Here is a 19,363-nt window from a genome sequence, read left to right as displayed (position 1 = left end):
GATTTCTTTGATTACCTGCTCCATTATCTTCCCTGGCACAGAAGTTAAACTAACTGGTCTGTAGTTTCCTGGGTTGTTTTTATTTCCCTTTTTATAGATGGGAACTATATTTGCCCCCTTCCAGTCTTCTGGAATCTCCCCCGTCTCCCATGATTTCCCAAAGATAATAGCTAGAGGCTCAGATACTTCTTCCATTAACTCCTTGAGTATTCTAGGATGCATTCCATCAGGCCCTGGTGACTTGCAGGCATCTAACTTTTCTAAGTGATTTTTTACTTGCTCTTTCCTTATTTTCTCTTCTAAACCTACCCTCTTCTTGTAAGCATTCACTATATTAGACATTCCTTCAGACTTCTCAGTGAAGACCGAAACAAAGAAGTCATTAAGCATCTCTGCCATTTCCAAGTCTCCCGTTACTGTTACCCCCTCCTCATTGAGCTGTCCTTAGTCTTCCTCTTGCTTCTAATGTATTGATAAAAAGTCTTCTTGTTTCCCTTTATTCCCATAGCTAGTTTGAGTTCATTTTGTGCCTTTGCTTTTCTAATCTTGCCTCTGCATTCCTGTGTTATTTGCCTATATTCATCCTTTGTGATCTGACCTAGTTTCCATTTTTTATATGACGCCTTTTTATTTTGTAGGTCACGCAAGATCTCAAGGGTAAGCCAAGGTGGTTTTTTGCCACATTTTCTATCTTTCCTAACCATCGGAATAACTTGCTTTTGGGCCCTTAATAGCGTCCCTTTGAAAAACTGCCAACTTTCCTCAGTTGTTTTCCCCCTCAGTCTTAATTCCCATGAGACCTTGCCTATCAGCTCTCTGAGCTTACCAAAATCCGCCTTCCTGAAATCCATTGTCTCTATTCTGCTGTACTCCCTTCTACCTTTCCTTAGAATTGCAAATTCTATGATTTCATGATCACTTTCACCCAAGCTTCCTTCTACTTTCAAATTCTCAACAAGTTCCTCCCTATTGGTTAAAATCAAGTCTAGAACAGCTTCCCCCCTAGTAGCTTTTTCAACTTTCTGAAATAAAAAGTTGTCTGCAATGCAGTCCAGGAACTTATTGGATAGTCTGTGCCCCGCGGTGTTATTTTCCCAACATATATCTGGATAGTTGAAGTCCCCCATCACCACCAAATCTTGGGCTTTGGATGATTTTGTTAGTTGTTTGAAAAAAGCCTCATCCACCTCTTCCGCCTGATTAGGTGGCCTGTAGTAGACTCCCAGCACGACATCACCTGTGTTTTTTACCCCTTTTAGCCTAACCCAGAGACTCTCCACCCTTCCGTCTCCTATGTCCATCTCCACCTCAGTCCAAGTGTGTACATTTTTAATATATAAGGCAACACCTCCTCCCTTTTCCCCCTGTCTATCCTTCCTGTGTAACCTTTAATTATTATGTATTTATATAGTGTTCTTCAGTATCCCATTTAGATGAGGTCCAATGCCAGACAAATTCAGATTTCTCATGCTAAAGGCTCTATTTGGTATATATAGCATTGGTTAGAATAGGAAGAAAATGACTAACACATTTTTTCTGTGGATGTAACACCATTGACTTCAGTGGAATTATGCTAACAGAGAATTCAACCTGTGATGACTAGAAAAACCTGCTGTAAATTCCCCCCTCCCCTCCCCTCCCTTCCCCTCCCCTCCTCCATGCACACACTTCCAGATCACTCCTATATCCAGCAAAGTGTGACCTCTTTAGTGGAAGCGTTGCCTTACAAACATGATATCCCAGAACCAGACAATTATTATTTCTTATGATATCCTCTTACTTCAGGGTGGTTATTCAAAAGTGGTATTTATAAAAGTGACAGTGGTAATTATATTAAAAAAAAACAAACAAAAAAAAACCTATAGGTAAAGGGTAAACAGCAAATTATTATAGCCATCAGCTAAAACTTGTCTGGAACAGCTGATATCTCTCATTATAAAATTTTCTGTGCATCATGTCTGGATAAGTAAGGGAAAGGTTTAGAAATGAGAGAGAGATGACAGATGTTCTTTCTCTTTGATAACCTCTTTAGCTTAACCAATGCTTTTAAAACAGTCCATAGCTGTTTCAATTTACTGATTGTTAATTACTAATTGTGTATTCATAATCTTCTTTCCTTGTTTGTTTGAGGGTGGATTTCCCACTGCATCCCTCTCTAGGATTTTCTTTCTGTATTTGAGGGATTTTTTTCTCCTTTTAAATCTTTAGAATGGTAACCTCCTGTTGCCTTTCTGTTCTGTGAGAGGGTCAATCATTCTAAATGTAACTAATTAGAATTCAGGTTGGATCTGATTTCATCAGAGATCTTGATCTGGCACAAAGAAACTTCACTGATGGAAAAATAAGGGAGATTGAGGAGAGAAGATGAATGAAAGGCCAGTTGCAAATACAATGTAACATTGCTGTTCATCAAAAAATTGAGGTTATGGAAAATGTCCTACCCAATTCTTTTATATGAATGAATTATCCTGGAATCTATGGAAGGGGGAGAAATTTTTGTTTATGAAACTTCCGTACTCAGTTTGACTCCCAATTATCTTCTCTGCAAATATTCTGAATATCTCTTTAAATCTTCCTCCATTTAAATATTCTTTAGCAACTATGTTTGTTAGAACAGTTCTAGTAACTCTAGCATTACCCCAGTACCAGGAATTTATTATGACTAGAGTGTGGCAAAGAAAAGGTAACATATCATTTTTAGATAAAACTTATTTTTCCTGATATCAGAACTACTCAGAAGAAAATTATTGGCACCACACTTTGAATTCTTAGTATTATGCTGCCAAGTTTATGGGTTGTCTTTGACAAAACTGAAACTTAAAGAATTTTTTAAAAACCAACACAGTTTTACTACAAGGAAGCCAAAATCACTGTTACGTTTTTTTTTTCTTGCATGGTATACATAACTCATTGGTCTTGACTGTCTAATTTGAGCTGCAATCTCTTCCTATGCTAAGATAAGCTTTCACTGGAGAATAAGGAAAGGGTCTTGAAGTCAATGCTTAATAGCAAGCTAAACTTATTCTCCTGTATATGATTTATTAGAGCCCTGAGATGAGCATTTCGAGAGAAGATGGGTCAGGACTCCTATTTTCCTTAGTGGTAGCAGGCTGCTTGTTTTTCAGGGGGAGGAAAAGACTAGGAAGAGGGTTCTGGGAATTAGCCATCTGTGAATGATGGAGCCACTCGGTTAAGAGTTGGGAAACGGAAGGCCTGTCCATCCCTCTCCTCATGGCAAACCAAGCTGGGAAAGGAAAGAACGCTGTGGCTTTTGTAATACAGGTTCCCCTCTCTCAGGTAGCTGTAGGGTGGACAACATCAACAAAGGAGTTGGTATCTGCTGGACTGATGATGGCCCGGTGAGGCAAAGCCTGTGGAACATATTGACAAGGATGTGGATCGGTTCTTCTACTTGGCTATATTTTAATCCAATTTTTATATTGCAGAAATTCTTGAGATGTCATTTTGGGAATGTTTGTTAATCTTTGTCTTAATGTGTAATATACACCTTGGTTTTAGGAACAACCTCGTATCTCTTACTCTGTGGCATTGCAGGAACATCCTGTTATTTTGTTGTGGGCGGCTGTTGTTGTTCCATACCTCATATTGTAGCAGTGGAGGGTATGTTTTTTTTTTTCTAGTGACTATAATTATGCATTTCCTTGCTACTATTTATAGTCTGAGAAAATATCAAACACTGATTGGTAGACTTCTGGAAGTGTCCTCTAAAACAAGAGGGTGATTCTTCAAGAAAAATACATGTTAAAAAAATTCTGGAAGGTTCTAAGTACCCAAAGTGTTTTGTTTTTATGGACAGTTACAGAATTTGTACCTCCATAGATGCAGTTAATTAGAGAGGTGCCTAACTTTCTGAGTTGTCTTGAAAATTCCACTAGGTACCTATTTGCATCTTTAGGCACCTAAATACCTTTGGAAATCTGTCCCTAAACCACTATTCAGGCAATGAAACACTCTCATGGCTTCTCAGCTACATGTTTTATCAGTTCTTCCACTGCCATTCCAGCAAAGAAACCAAATAAACACTAAGTGACTTATCTTAATGCAGAATTTGTCTGAAATATGTTAACCCTACTTACATTTTTTTTAAGACGCTGCTATGATGAAAGGGTTATTTAATACCCAGGTAGATAAATAACTTAAAATCTATTTGGTCTATGTTTCCATTACAGAACAAAATTGCATTCTGTGACCCAAAGCAATGATATCCGTGTTTGGAAATCCATATCAAAGAGTGTACCAACACAATGTGAAATTGACTATGATAAAATGTAAATATTTCTACTGAGTTTGTGCAGAAACTTGCATGGTGTTTGTCGGTAGATCTAATGTCACATAATTTTTGTTTGCAAAGCTGGCAAAATGTTTAGGTGAGGGGGGAAACATAAACTGAAAACCTTTTGTTAAATCAGTTTTTCATTTCAAGCTTCATGATGAAAAATACAATCTAAGTTGATTCAAGAAACAAAACTCAAAGCCTCAGTACTCTAACTGGCAGCATCATATAGCTATAATTATATCTGGCATCCTAGCAACTCTATCCTGCAGTTCATGGACAGTTAGACTGAATTTTGTGACACAAATCTCTGAAAAGCAGGAAGGATAGAAGAGAACACTGATTTCTAAAGGTCAATATTGATGCTCCTTTTGGTCCAAGTGGTTGGCCAGTATTTGGGGCCTTGCAGGATTTCCTTTTGCTAGGAGGAGAAATGAATGAAGGGTCAGGTGTATTTTTACTTTAAGAAGTTACACAAAGTCCTACTTTCCTGAATACAGTAGAAACAAACAGTTTCCTTGCTCAAATTACCAAACCTGCCTTTCCAATCAGTTCTTTACCCAAGAAGCTCTGTTTCTTGGCTTCCTCCCAGGGTCGTGCTCAGCACTGCCTCTCACTTTCGACTATGTTTTTCTTTCTGACACATAGCTTACCAAACAACCCCCTAGCCCAGAGATTTCCCTACACTTCCCTCCCCCCCGAATTTCCCCAACACCTCCCCCAGTTTTTTGAACTAGTTACATGCAGTGTTGCCAGTTTAGTGATTGTTTGGACATTTGAATTGAAAATGAAACATTAATACACACTTTAAAAGCATACACACATTTTATCATACACTGTATATCTGAAAAAGTATAACAGATTTGAAAAGTATGAACATAGACTAGCTTCCTTGTACAGCTTTTTGTTTTTTATAGCCATGTCAGTGCATTCATTTCAGGGACATTGGCCAACCTAATAATTTCAAATGATGATTTGTAAGCAAAGTCTAAATGAGCTCTCCCTGACAGCTAGAGATGAGCTAGGGGCTGGGGGAAAAGGCTTCAGGACCAGATTGTATTTACATTCACGCCTAATCTACCTAGGTATCCAGCAAACAGAGCTGCATTGCCCAAGTGATAGATTTTTGGCTGGGGTTGGGTTACACATAACTGGAAGTTCATTAACAGAGTTGTGCAGAATTATAACAAGAAACCAAGAAGGATGTAGATGTAGTGCTTCATAGAAGGCTTGAGTAGCCAATTTTAATTTGTGTGATTTTAAAAACAGTTAAAGCTAATAAAATAGTCATGAAACATTTTTCAGTTTTTTACTATGGTGCCATAGACCCCACTTTCACCCTCACTGTCTCACCCCTCATCGGCCCTACCCCCTGTAAATTCAAACACTCACCCTAATTTCAATTCCTGGGGAAAATGCTGCCCAACCCCCTGTGTTTGCCACCAGTCCCAGCTAATCTCCTCAGTCCACATAGTCTAGCTTCTGAGCAGACCTTACCATGTATCCCACTGCTTTGGCCTGCGGCTGGAAACAACAGAAGCCATCACTACATAGTGGCATTAAACTGCTCTCTCCTTTTAGTCTGATCAGAGTGCTTAGTGTGCACACCTGATTTAACAAGGCCTTTGCTTGTCAATAGATCCAACACCTACTTGATGGCAGCCTTTAAGTTCAAGACTAACTATAATGTGTATATTCAGGTTCATATTTTAATAGTTTTTTACATATTGGTAAAGAAAGGACTTGAAAAAGGAGCAGTGTAATGGAGGTATTGGCATTTGCCATAAATATGGCATAAAACGTGTATATTAAATGTAAACTCTTTTTTTTATTGGCGGAATTCCAAGCAGTATCTTGTGGTGGTTTTAATTTTTACTTCCTGGGATTTATTAGAAGAATACACTTGGGAATTTAGTTTTGGTTCTTGTCCTCACTGTGAACATGGAGGTGGATCTTTATCTATGATTAAGTCAGGCTTTTGCTTCTTGCACATAAGCAGGGCCAGCGCTTCCATTTAGGCGACTGTCACTAGGATTTTGGGGGGGCGGCATTTTGCCACCCTCGGTGGCAATTCGGCGGCGGGGGGTCCTTCCGCACTCCGGGTCTTCACTGGCAATTCTGTGGCAGGTCCTTCACTCACTTCGGGACCAGCCGCCAAAGTGCCTCGAAGACTGGGAGCCGCGGAAGGACCCCCGCCTAGAGCGCCAAAAACCCTGGCGCCGCTCCTGCACATAAGCTGTCTATTGCTTACCAGCTGGGTGGTTCAGACTACTTGCCTAAACTGCCCAAGAGAAATCTGCTGCTTGCCTCGTATTCACACTCCTGCTAGGACAGGGAAAGGGAGGAATTAAAAAGAAAAAAGTGAGATGCTATTGCATTTTCCTGTGACTTCAGAATTGGCAAAATGCTTCAAAGGGAAGAATATACATTAATGATGTTGCTTGATCTTGAGTAATTGAATTGCTTGGCACCTTCCAGCTCACATAGACATAACTGAAATAATGACTGTACAAATATTAGAAGCCTTATCACTCCAGGTAGATCCAGTACATGAGACAAGGAGGCAGAGCCCTCAGCTGATGTAAATTGTCACAGCTCCATTAGAGTGAATGAAGGATGTGCCCCAGAATATCTTCCTGGGACATCAGGAAATGTGAGTGAGAGTAACACCTCAAGGGTTAGCAATAGAAACAACCATGAGGCACCTGCAACATTTCTCTTTAAAGGCTTTATAGCATTTCACATAGAAAACACAATAAATAGGTGCCAAGGCACATGAGCCAAGAATTCATTTGTAGCATGTAATATCACATTACTAAATGCTGAACAGCATCTGAATAGGGTAGTTTGACTTTTTCCCCCTATATACGCTCCAAGTGGAGCCAAGATATGTAAGAAAATGAAACCCTATGCTACGTCGATAGGAAAAAGTTACATAATGTCCACAGACATCAAGAAAAATACCCTTTTGTCTATAAGGAAATAAAATGACATGTGGCAGACTCTGGCAAAAATTGCTGTTTTCCTACCTTAGGCCAGATCTGGTGGGGAACTTAGAATTTTTGGTTGCATTTGTAAAACAATTCTTTTTGCTGCCTTCAACCAAATTGTAGTCCACTCCTGTCAACCATGATCATGCTACTGTCCATAAGGATGGCCTGACGATTCAGATGTGGATTAGTGAGCTGATTCTTGTGATCTTCCCCAAACTTAATTAACACTTTTCTGTGTAGTATATGTAACCTTTAGGGCCCCATATAGGCCTGCTAGCTATGTAGTGCTTCAGGGTTGAAGCTAATCTCCGTATCTGAGAAATAAGGATGAGATTTAATGTGGGAGGGCAGATTATCCTGCATATGCCTATCATGAGATTCTTACTCCTTCCTCTGACGCATCTGCCAGAAACAGGACACTGACCTAGAGGGACTCTAGGTCCGATTCAGTATGGTAGTTCCTACGTGGAGCCCAGGCTATTTACTCTGGACTCCATGCACAGTTGCCCATATTTAGAAAAAAATGGAAAAGGAGAATTATCTAATTAAACTGAGGATTTGTGGGCCACCACTATCTCAGCATTTTCTTGGTGGCTAGATTGGGGGTGACTGTACAATACATCCTAATGAATTTTTAGAATAGTGCTGTAAAGTGTTTAAATACTACTATCCCCATTTTATAGCTGAGGACTGGCAGGTTAAATAACTTGATTAATCCCACAAAAAGTGTCTGTATCAAAACCGGGGTTAGAGTGCAGGATGTAGTGTTCTCAATCCCGTATCTAGTCCACTGGAGCTCTCTGCCCTTCAGCTATTTAGACGTGAGACTGTAACATAAGAATGGCCGTACTGGGTCAGACCAAAGGTCCATCTAGCCCAGTATCCTGTCTTCCAACAGTGGCCAATGCCAGGTGCCCCAGAGAGAGTGAACCTAACAGGCAATGATCAAGTGATCTCTCTCCTGCCATCCATCTCCACCCTTTGACAAACAGAGGCTAGGGACACCATTCCTTACCCATCCTGACTAATAGCCATTTATGGACTTAACCACCATGAATTTATCCAGCTCTCTTTTAAACACTGTTATAGTCCTAGCCTTCACAACCTCCTCAGGCAAGGAGTTCCACAAGTTGACTGTGTGCTGCGTGAAGAAGAACTTCCTTTTATTTGTTTTAAACCTGCTGCCCACTAATTTCATTTGGTGGCCCCTAGTTCTTGTATTAAGGAAAAGTTATTTACTTATTCCCATATCTACTTTCTCCACATCACTCATGATTTCATATACCTCTATCATATCCCCCCTTAGTCTCCTCTTTTCCAAGCTGAAGAGTCCTCACCTCTTTAATCTTTTCTCATATGGGACCCTCTCCAAACCCCTAATCATTTTAGTTGCCCTTTTCTGAACCTTTTCTAGTGCCAATATAACCTCTAGTCAAGCTGATCCTCTGGCTGCTCAGCTGATGAAGCTGGCTCAGCTGTAAGTAGCTGGTGTGGAGAGAGTAAAGGAAGCAGGGTGTGATGGTCTCCGAGTACCCAGGGCTGAGAGTCACCTTGTCACCAGGGAAGTGTCTTGCTTGTGCTTAGATGGGTGTCTGCTCCCTGACACCAGCAGCTCATTAGCCACTCAAGCACTCATCTCTTCCCTCTGCCAGCCATTATTTTGTCTTGCAGGCTGTGACCGAGGGTCCCAGTGGGGAGCCAGCTGTGGTCACTCGATTAGGCAGCCAAACCCCCAAAAGCAGGTGGATATTCCAATACTTGGATTCACCAACCCAGCATATAACAGCTTCTTTATTACCTTACTAGTAACTCTGAAGTCCAAACAACACAATTCCCTTAAAGTGATCCAGCCTCAGACCTCCATCCAGATACCCACATCAAATATGATGAAAATTTCTGTAAATCTTATTTCATCACATAAGAGAAGGTTCTACCAATCTCAAAGGATCGGACACTTTAATGAATGAGGTTAATGAATGTTTCATATCTTAGCCAAATACACGCTACAGCCGATTCTTATTAACTAAACTAAAATTTATTAAACACAAAAGAGTATGGTTAAAAGATCAATATAGATACAGACAGGCGCTCAATTCACTGAGGTGCAGATTGATTCATAGCTGAAATGGCGAGCTTTGTAGTTGTGAAGAGTTCCTTTAGAATTTAGTTCACAAGTCATAGTCCAATGTTCAAATCTCATATTCAGGGTGTACCAGAATAACTGGGACCTCAGTCTTTTGACTCAAACTTCCCCTGATGAAGGCTAAGCAGTTCTGAAATGACAGAATCAGGACCCAAGGATCTTCTATCCAATTTCATATCCCTTTGACAAGATGGGATTTCCTCTGGGAACAAAAGGTAATTAGGATGACTTTGAAGGAGGTTCATCACCGGTACTTGGCTATATGAATTAACTTAAGGCCATTTTGCTTTTTCCTCCACCATTCACAGTACATTTCAAAGAGAGATGAATACCATGATATCCTGAAATATCCCATATTACAATTTCAGTTAAGTGATATCCGAATATAGCACAGACAGGGATTGTTGATTAGATTGTGGACTCTACTCATACATATGTAAACATACAAACAAACAGTATCTCCCTAGTCTTTTGAGGGTTATTTATTTTGCAGGATGTTTAACCCTTTCTAGCCATGCATAACACAGGCTAACAACAGATACACCTGAATCCCTTTGAACTGTTCCTTTGTAGTGTCCAGCCCTTTCTCCACTGAACACCCACAGAAATAACAGCTCTTCTCTCCCCAAATGAACAGTACACATCAGCTTGTAAGAGTCAGCTCAGGACCAGCACTGTGCATAAAATCACTGCATTGAGATGTATTTATAGTGAAAACATGGATAAGTCTAGTACACAAGATTCAAGTGATAATGAGTAAGGGTATTGGAAACAAAAGATTGTATATAAAACAAATTAAAAACATGCTTTCCAGAGACTGGACTTAACTAACAGGTTAACCTCTTGTTTAAAGTCCTTTGCAGCGTTTTCAACCAAGGTTGGCTGGGATCTCATCTTCATGAATGTAAATACATTGTCTCTTTACTTCCTATGTGCAGGATGAGGGGGTGTCTTCTTCGCCTCCTACCAGTCCTTAATTTGTGCCAGGGCTTGCTGGGGCTTAAACCTGCCACCTCTTGTTTCAGCAGTTTGTAGCCCTGGCACCTCTGGGCTTGCTGCATCATTTGTGAATGTAAAAAGATTGCTTGAGCCCCAGCATCTCTTTCAGTACAAATGAAGCACTGACTCCTACATATACCTCCCAAAGTTCATTGTCTGTCTTCAGACAGGATAACCACACATGGCTTGGGGTTTTTTCTGAGTGCCGCTTCCTTCTTGACTCTAAATTTCTTTGTAAACATCTGACTGTGTGTAAATGGACATCCATCATTACTTTACAATGCTTAATTTATGTGCTGATAGAAATTTAGATTTCTGATTGCCTGTCTGCAGGAAAACCTCTTTTCACCTCTGCTGGTGATTAATGCCTTGATATAGCCTTAAACATATTTTTGGTATATGTGTGTGGGTTATATAATTACAGCTCCTTACATAATATCTGTACATACATTTCATTAATATTGTTATGAAATGTCCAATGTGACCCCAGCTTTCATTTAAGACCTCATATGACATTCTTTGCTGAACCAGAATGCATACCCCAGAATCAAGATATTCTTGTAACCTCCTTACCAGTTGGCATTATGGGTTTCTTGGGCACAGATGGTCCAGTAGTTAATGTGCTAGTTTGGGACCTGGCTTCAGTCCCCTGCCCTTCTCTAGGCTTCTCATGTGACTTTGGGCAATTCACTTGATCTCTCGGTCAGTTTCCCGCATCTGTAAAATAGGAATGATAGCACTTCCCTACATCTCAAGGATGTCGAGGATAAATACATTTAAAGATTTGTGAGGTGCTCAGACCCTACTGCAAAGGGAGCCACAAGTACCCTAGATGGACAGTTTGTCTCAACTGTAATGTAGTTGGTGGCAAACTGACCAATAATGGGCCTCACAGCATGTAACAATAGAGGGAACTATTCCTATGGTTCTCAGACTCCAAAAGCCAGGGATTTGTAAATGATCTTTGGGATACTGACTGTTCAACCAGTAGATTATTTATTTATTTATTTATTTATTTATTTTTTTAAGGGCACCAAGTGGATCAAGTATCCAATTACTCTGGTATTTGGTGGTTTCATTTAAATGCACCTCAGTGTACTGATAGTCCATTAGTTTGTGACTCAAACTTTTGTTTTCAGATCTCCTTGCTAAAGTAGGCACAGTCCATAGTCTTTGGAGTAATTTGCTACCCATGCAATATTCTAGCTTTAAAATTTCCTGAATGGTTGGCGGTTTCTGAATTCTAAGTGTTGCCTACTTAAAGATGGCTTAGTAGAAGGAATGGAAAAATGAAGCTTTTTGTATCTGTTCACATCCTATTCAGCCAATTGTCTGAGGGCAGATGAAGTAATAAAATGGGAAGAGGCATTGGTGTTTAAGCCTAGCTGAGCAGAGGAAAGGAACATGGTACGAGAGTCAAGCTCAAGAATTAGGCTAGGGAGGAGGGCTCTTGTAGAGTGAAGAGCTCTGGGTGGAATAAGGAAAGAGTCTAACAATTTATATGGGGGTGCAGAAATCATTGGCTGCTCCACATGATGGCTTCCTAACAACATCTGTTAAGCAATATCTTAATATCTATGTAATTTTACTTAAATCATGGAAGACTGTTTCCTGGTTGATACAATATAGATATTCGCCCCCCCCCCCCGCAATTTGGCTAGTAGAATGCTTTTGCAGGTGGGTGGAGACTACCTAATATTTGACCTCCCACTATTAGGTCATGTATTTGTTTTATTTAGACACATGTATGGTGGTCTATGTATATGTTTGTAAAGAGAACATCCCATATGACTTGTAAGCCACCAGGGTTAGAATAAACTAAGTCTGTGAATACATACACCAATTAGGAAAAGGTTGAAATAACATCAATAATCTCCACAGTAGGAAGAGGGACCCATTTTCTTACCACCTAATTTGTTATAGGTTTGTTATAATTACTGAATTAACATTTGACATTAACTTAATTGAAGTAAAATTTTGTGGCTTTTGTCATCACTGAATTAAATGAACAGGAACAAGCTTGACAACTGATATATAGTTCTGTTTGGAAAAAAAACATTTGGCTAGATTGTTTAGCTAGTGTATATAATTGTCTAAAGAACACATAATTAGAAAATGATTTCATCAAAAATTTTTTTTACTGGGGGAATAAATATCAAGTTTAGAACAGAAATAGATTCAGAAGCCAAAATTGTCATCCTCAACATCTCTATCAATTTAATTAGACATCTTTACAGGCAAAAACTAACCAGAATAATCACACAACCACTTGTCATTCATACTGTTAGTGTCTCTTTAAGAACTGAGCAGTCATGTTGGAGGCATATGGCTGCTTGTTTAATAAGGGGTAGTTGTTCATGTTCAGTATTTGATTTGCCAGTTATGGCTCTGATCCTGCAACCCTTTACTCATTGTCACTGCTTGAGGGCGGGAGGGCTCAGTTTCTCCTGACCAACCCTCCTTGCTCTCAGTCAGATAAGTTCTTGCACCCTCACCTTCGGTTAAGTCTATCAGCCCTTCACTTTTTGCCTGGTTATTTTTTCTTGGAGGCAGTCTGATGCAGGGCTGTCACCACCTTGCTATCCCAAGCCTTTCTGCCTCCCTGTCCTTCTCTGCACTCTCCCTTTTATGGCAGCCCTTGCTTTCTCTATTGATTGCTGTTGTGGGTGCCTACCTCCATGACTGGCAGCTGCATGGGACTATGATAAAGCTGCTCGCTTGCAAACAGGAGAGACTCTCCTCCTTCCCCCCACCCATCTATGTTCAATATGGGATTTGTAGAAAAATTGCTGCCCTGAGCGCAGCAAATCTGAGCCCTTTAAAGTGCTAGTGGAGACGGTGCTTGGAGCTAATCCCCTTGAGGAGCGCTGGGAGAGCTCTCCCAACACTCGCGCCTGACCACTCTTGCACTTCAAAGTGTTCCCGCGGCAGCGCTTTGAAGTTTCCAATGTAGAAACACACATGCATGTGAGCAGTCCCATTGTCTCACACAAGTAAAGCATGGCCTTTATTTTCTTGTTTGTGTGTGAATCTTGTGTTTGAATGGTGGTATCTGTTGGAAATACTGCAATATATACAATGTATTTGAATTTCATTAAGAATATATAGGCTGTCTACCTTTAATTCATTTTCTCTGTGTGTGTGTGTGTGTGTGTGTGTGTGTGTGTGTGTGTGTGTGTGTTTAGTTTTAGTGCCTGAAACCATTTTAAAATGGTGATATGATATAAACATTAACTTTCATTTCCTCGTATATGAACATTATAAACTGTGTTTATAGGCCTAGTTTTTCTTTTTTGTGTTGCTTCTATTTCTTCCCATTTGTCCTTTTGAAAATGACTGACTTCATGCTGAAACGCAGCTTGTTCACACATTTTTTTTCTGTTCACCTCTCACCATAACAAATGATAAACAGCGACCAATGATTTGTTGAGCTCACTTTAATCATGAATGAGCAGCAAAGAATCCTGTGGCACCTTACAGACTAACAGACGTTTTGGAGCTTGAGCTTTCGTAGGTGAATACCCACTTGTCAAAGTAGGTATTCACCCACGAAAGCTCATGCTCCAAAACGTCTTTTAGTCTATAAGGTGCCACAGGATTTTTGCTGCTTTTACAGATCCAAACTAACACGCTACCCCTCTGATACTTAGTAATGAATGTGGTTCTTCTTCTTTTTTTACATATGTTTTTCCTAGGGATTTAGAACAAATGAATAAAAGCAACTGTACTGTATCTGACTTCATTTTGGGGTGTTGTATGTAGGTAGGTTTCCTTCCCCCCAATACCTGTGGCATCCTTTCAAAATCAGTTCTCTTTTGCAAGTACTTTGGAGGCCAACACATTTCTCTTGATGCTTTATGACAAGTGAATAATTTAGTGAAAGTGACATGAAAATACACCTCATGGCTTTGCTATGAAATGTGAACAGTTAGGCAGAGTTTTCATGTTTACATAATCCCCTGGCTGACTGCACATTAGAACAACACTCTGCCCCTGAAGCGCTTCTGTAGTTGTGGACACTGCCAGAACTGCCGCTCTGTGTTGGGAAGGGAACACTAAAGGCTGGAGGAAACAGGAAGTTACCCCTCACTTGCACCAAAGCGCTGAGTGAAAGCCTCACTTGCGGGGCACAGACCTGGCAGGACTGGAACCAGCTATCACGTATTAATATCTGGACCTATTGTTGTTGCAACAATGTGTAAACCACTGCCAGTAGCCTCCCATGCTTCTCCTTCCTTTCCGCCCTATGGCTGGAGGGGTGTTAACTGGCCCCTTCACCTTGAATAGTCCCTTGCAATATGTTTAGTCACAGTTTGTTCCACCCTTGTGTTTAGCAGTGACACCGAGTTTCCCAGCGCCGCAGAAGAGCTCAATAGCTATTCGTATTCTCTCTCTCTCTTTCTCTGCCCTCCCCCGCCCCCCATACTAGCAAGCCAAGGTGGGGAAGAGAAAGGCACCCGATGTGGGGGAGGTGCAGGCTGAGCCTCCAGGCACTGAGGCACAGCCCCGCCTAGCGCAGGGAGGCCAGGCACCCTGGCTCTGGCTAGCAGCGCGGCTCGCGAGCCGCAGGGGGCTCTGCCCAGAGCCAGCAGGTTGCAGCCTTGTGCCGAGCGAGTCTGTGAGCTTCGCGCAGCGCTAGCCAAGGGCGGCGCGTGAGCAGGGCGGTGCCTCCGCCGTCAGCCCGCGGGTGGGCGAGGCACGTGGAGACAACCGGGGTATGCGGGGTGTTTCCGGGGCGGAGGGGGAAGCAGTGCGGCTCCTCACGTGGCGGAGTCTGGGCCCACGCCTGTTAACACTTCATGTGCCTGCCAGTGTCTGCTCCTCACACAACCCATTCCCCGGCCAATGTAACGTCACTTTGAGCAACCCTCCCGTTTTCCAACTAGCTGCAGTTTCTGTCACATAAGGAAACCATCTGTGCTCCTTCTCAGGAATTGCTGCTGCCTGGTCCATGAGGTTGCAGATCGGGAGGGATGGAGTTTGTGGTCGAAAACACTCACGATCTGCTTCCTCCACTGGTCCATGGGGTTGCAAATCGGGAGGGATGGAGTCTGTGGTTGAAAACACTTAGGATCTGCTTCCTCCTGGCTAATGTGCCAAATTGACCTATTGGGTGATCGAGGCACGCTCTTTCGCTTTTTTTTGTGTGAATATGTGTAAAGGGAAGTAAGGTTTGGGGGTACAGGGCACACCCCTGATCCCAAGGTGATAACCAGAGTGGCCCCTTTCATTGTTTCCACTGGCTTCCTCCTTGCTTAGTTCCAATGACATTGCAAACCCATAAGCAGGGTAAACCTAAATCAACAATACATCATTCATAGGCCAGTGACATGACAGACATAAATAAATTGCAGGCATGTGCATTATTCTGAAATATTTGTGGCTTGCAAATTTTGGCTGTATTCGCTCAATGAAGAGTGAATGTTATCAGAGATAAGGAGATCACTACAAGATTGTAACAATGTATAGACATAGTGACTCAGGACTGTAAATGTAACAGCAAAAAAGGCAATAAAAAAACAAGCAGAGTTGCTTGAAGATAATGGGTTTTGAAAAAATATCTAATATTTAATAATATATGGGGATATACTTATGTCACAGAACTAGGTCATTGAGTCCAGTCCCCTGCCTTCACTATCAGGACCAAGTACTGTCCCTGACAGCTTTTTTTGGCCTTGCTCTTTTTTTTTTTTTTTTTTTTGCCATGATCCATAAATGGTCCCCTTAAGGATTAGGCTCACAACCCCAGCTTTAGCAGGCCAATGCTCAAACCACTGAGCTAGCCCTCCCCTCCATGGGAACACATGGAAAAATTCTACTTACTTGCCATTATGTGTATTGAGGTAATTTTTTGCTTGGTGCAACTTTTTGGGAGAAAATAGTTGTCTGGAAATCTGAAGAATCTGAAATAGAGAAACCCCTGTAACATACACATATCAGTATCACCTCATTCTCAGCAATGTCTTTAATCAATCATACTTGATTATCTAATAAATTAGATCCCATCATCTAAATTGTTTTACACACAGCAAAATTACTTATATATCAGCCTAAGAAAATCAAAAAAACAGACACCACACAGATAAACAATATAGAAATTGGGAGCAATAAAGAAATCACCATGATTACAGGCATGCAAACCATTTAAGAAATGATTATACAGTTATTGTAAAGATTCTTTATTATTCAGGGAGATAGCCAGGAATACCTTTAGTATTTCTGTACTTTTACCAGATTTGCCCATTACTTGGGGTATGCTCATTTATTGGGGTTACTTGTCTGGGTTTTCCCCCTGATAATTCTACTCTTCTGGAGGGGGGTGGTTGTGTAACTCTATCAATGTACTGGTTGTGTGCCCAATGGAATGAGTCAAACAGCACTTTCAAGCTGACACCTTTATTTGTCCCAGATGTAGCATGTCCCTATCCCCATCTTTACATCACAAGGAGAGCCTAAACAAAGTAAGTTACATTTTTACAGTTTAATACCTGAGTTAGAAAAGGAAACAGAGAGAGAAAATGAGGAAACTCACCCACTCCAGGAAGCTTGAACTCCTGAGGCCATGTCTACATCTAAAATTTTGCAGCGCTGGTTGTTACAGCTGTATTAGTACAGCTGTATAGGGCCAGAGCTGCAGAGTGGCCACACTTACAGCAACCAGCACTGCAAGTGGTGTTAGATGTGGCCACACTGCAGCGCTGTTGGGCGGCTTCAAGGGGGGTTCCGGGAACCCGAGAGCAAACTGGGAAAGGAGACCAGCTTCGCCGCGGTTTGCTCTCGCGTTCCCGGAGCCACCCAGCAAACCGCAGGGAAGGAGACCTGCTTGCTCGGGGTTCCGGGAACGAGAGAGCAAACCGGGAAAGGAGACCAGCTTCGCCGCGGTTTGCTCTCGCGTTCCCGGAGCCACCCAGCAAACCGCAGGGAAGGAGACCTGCTTGCTCGGGGTTCCGGGAACGAGAGAGCAAACCGGGAAAGGAGACCAGCATCGCCGCGGTTTGCTCTCGTGTTCCCGGAGCCACCCAGCAAACCGCAGGGAAGGAGACCTGCTTGCTCGGGGTTCCGGGAACGAGAGAGCAAACCGGGAAAGGAGACCAGCTTGATTACCAGAGGCTTCCTCCTTCCACGGAGGTCAAGAAAAGCGCTGGTAAGTGTCTACATTGGATTACCAGCGCTGGATCCTCTACACCCGAGACAAAACGGGAGTACGGCCAGCGCTGCAAACAGGGAGTTGCAGCGCTGGTGATGCCCTGCAGATGTGTACACCTTCAAAGTTGCAGCGCTGTAACTCCCTCACCAGCGCTGCAACTTTCTGATGTAGACAAGCCCTGAGTCTTCACTGATGATCTTAGCTCACAGTGTTGAATCTGTCAGGAGTAGATGTGGTTACCTAAGGAAGTGGTGGAATCTCCATCCTTAGAGGGTTTTTAAGATCAGGCTTGACAAAGCCCTGGCTGGGATGATGTCATTGGGGATTGGTCCTGCTGTGAGCAGGGGGTTGGACTAGATACCTCCTGAGGTCCCTTCCAACCCTGATATTCTATGATTCTATTCTCTGATTCTAACTCAAGCAGAATTTGGGTCTATGCATGCATAAGAATTCTTACTTAAGAGTGAGCAAATGGTTTTGTAGAGAAAATATGCAATAGGTTGAATTGGTTGAAGGGAGAACAGTAGATTTGTTTATGGATAAACCGATGACTGCAGGAATTTCTTTAGGCTAGATAATAGGAGCTGATCACTTCTTACTATGGGTGATGTTCCTTCATGGGGCTGACAATGAAATTTGTCTGCTTCAGTATTTTGGATATCAATCAGATATCAATCAGAGTTTCACCACTAGAATTTGTCTAAATGCTAAGGTGGGTGTGAATGAGGGTAGGGGAGTTGCCTCAAGCTTGTCACCAGGGTTGTAGGTATGCAGGTATGTCTCACACCTCCATTGACTGCTCCATGCAAGTTTTTTCTCTGATCACTTTTGGTTTGGGGGAACAGACAGGATACTGTGCCTGAGGCCATGTCTACATCTAAAATTTTGCAGCGCTGGTTGTTACAGCTGTATTAGTACAGCTGTATAGGGCCAGCGCTGCAGAGTGGCCACACTTACAGCAACCAGCGCTGCAAGTGGTGTTAGATGTGGCCACACTGCAGCGCTGTTGGGCGGCTTCAAGGGGGGTTCGGGGAACGCGAGAGCAAACCGCAGGGAAGGAGACCTGCTTGCTCGGGGGTTCGGGGAACGAGAGAGCAAACCAGGAAAGGAGACCAGCTTCGCCGCGGTTTGCTCTCGTGTTCCCCGAACCACCCTGCAAACCGTAGGGAAGAAGACCTGCTTGTTCGGGGAACGCGATAGCAAACCGGGGAAGGAGACCAGCTTCGCCGCGGTTTGCTCTCGCGTTCCCGGAACCACCCAGCAAACCTCAGGGAAGGAGACCTGCTTGCTCGGGGTTCGGGGAACGCGAGAGCAAGCTGGGGAAGGAGACCAGTTTGATTACCAGAGGCTTCCTCAGGTATGCTGGGATACCTGCTTATTCCACGGAGGTCAAGAAAAGCGCTGGTAAGTGTCTATACTTGATTACCAGCGCTGGATCACCAGCGCTGGATCCTCTACACCCGAGACAAAACGGGAGTACGGCCAGCGCTGCAAACAGGGAGTTGCAGCGCTGGTGGTGCCCTGCAGATGTGTACACCTCCTAAGTTGCAGCGCTGTAACTCCCTCACCAGCACTGCAACTTTCTGATGTAGACAAGCCCTTAGTTACCAAAGAAGACAGGTATTATCTGTGACTGCTGAGTTCTTAACAGGATATTGATCATAAAATATGTAACCATATGTTGTGACTACTTACATTAAAGAAATCCATTCCATCTTAGTTTAGGAGAGAGAACAGTGATTGACCAATAATAATCTGGTGTTGCAGATCCCTGTAGTACAATTATT

General features: G+C 42.3%; 1 long non-coding RNA gene across 1 annotated transcript; it reads right to left on the bottom strand.

The window, feature by feature from the left end:
- Positions 1-9,445: 9,445 nt before the first annotated feature.
- On the bottom strand, positions 9,446-16,988 carry LOC115645181. Its single transcript, XR_003998676.1, has 4 exons — positions 16,962-16,988; positions 16,253-16,349; positions 11,003-11,146; positions 9,446-9,632 (listed from the first exon to the last, which is right to left on the bottom strand). It is a non-coding gene; the product is annotated as an uncharacterized LOC115645181 (long non-coding RNA).
- Positions 16,989-19,363: the final 2,375 nt, after the last annotated feature.

Source organism: Gopherus evgoodei, chromosome 2 (genome assembly GCF_007399415.2).
Source record: "Gopherus evgoodei ecotype Sinaloan lineage chromosome 2, rGopEvg1_v1.p, whole genome shotgun sequence".
Lineage (NCBI taxonomy): Eukaryota > Metazoa > Chordata > Testudines > Testudinidae > Gopherus > Gopherus evgoodei.
The sequence above is the reverse complement of the archived record's forward strand: the minus strand, read 5'-3'. Positions and strand labels throughout refer to the sequence as shown.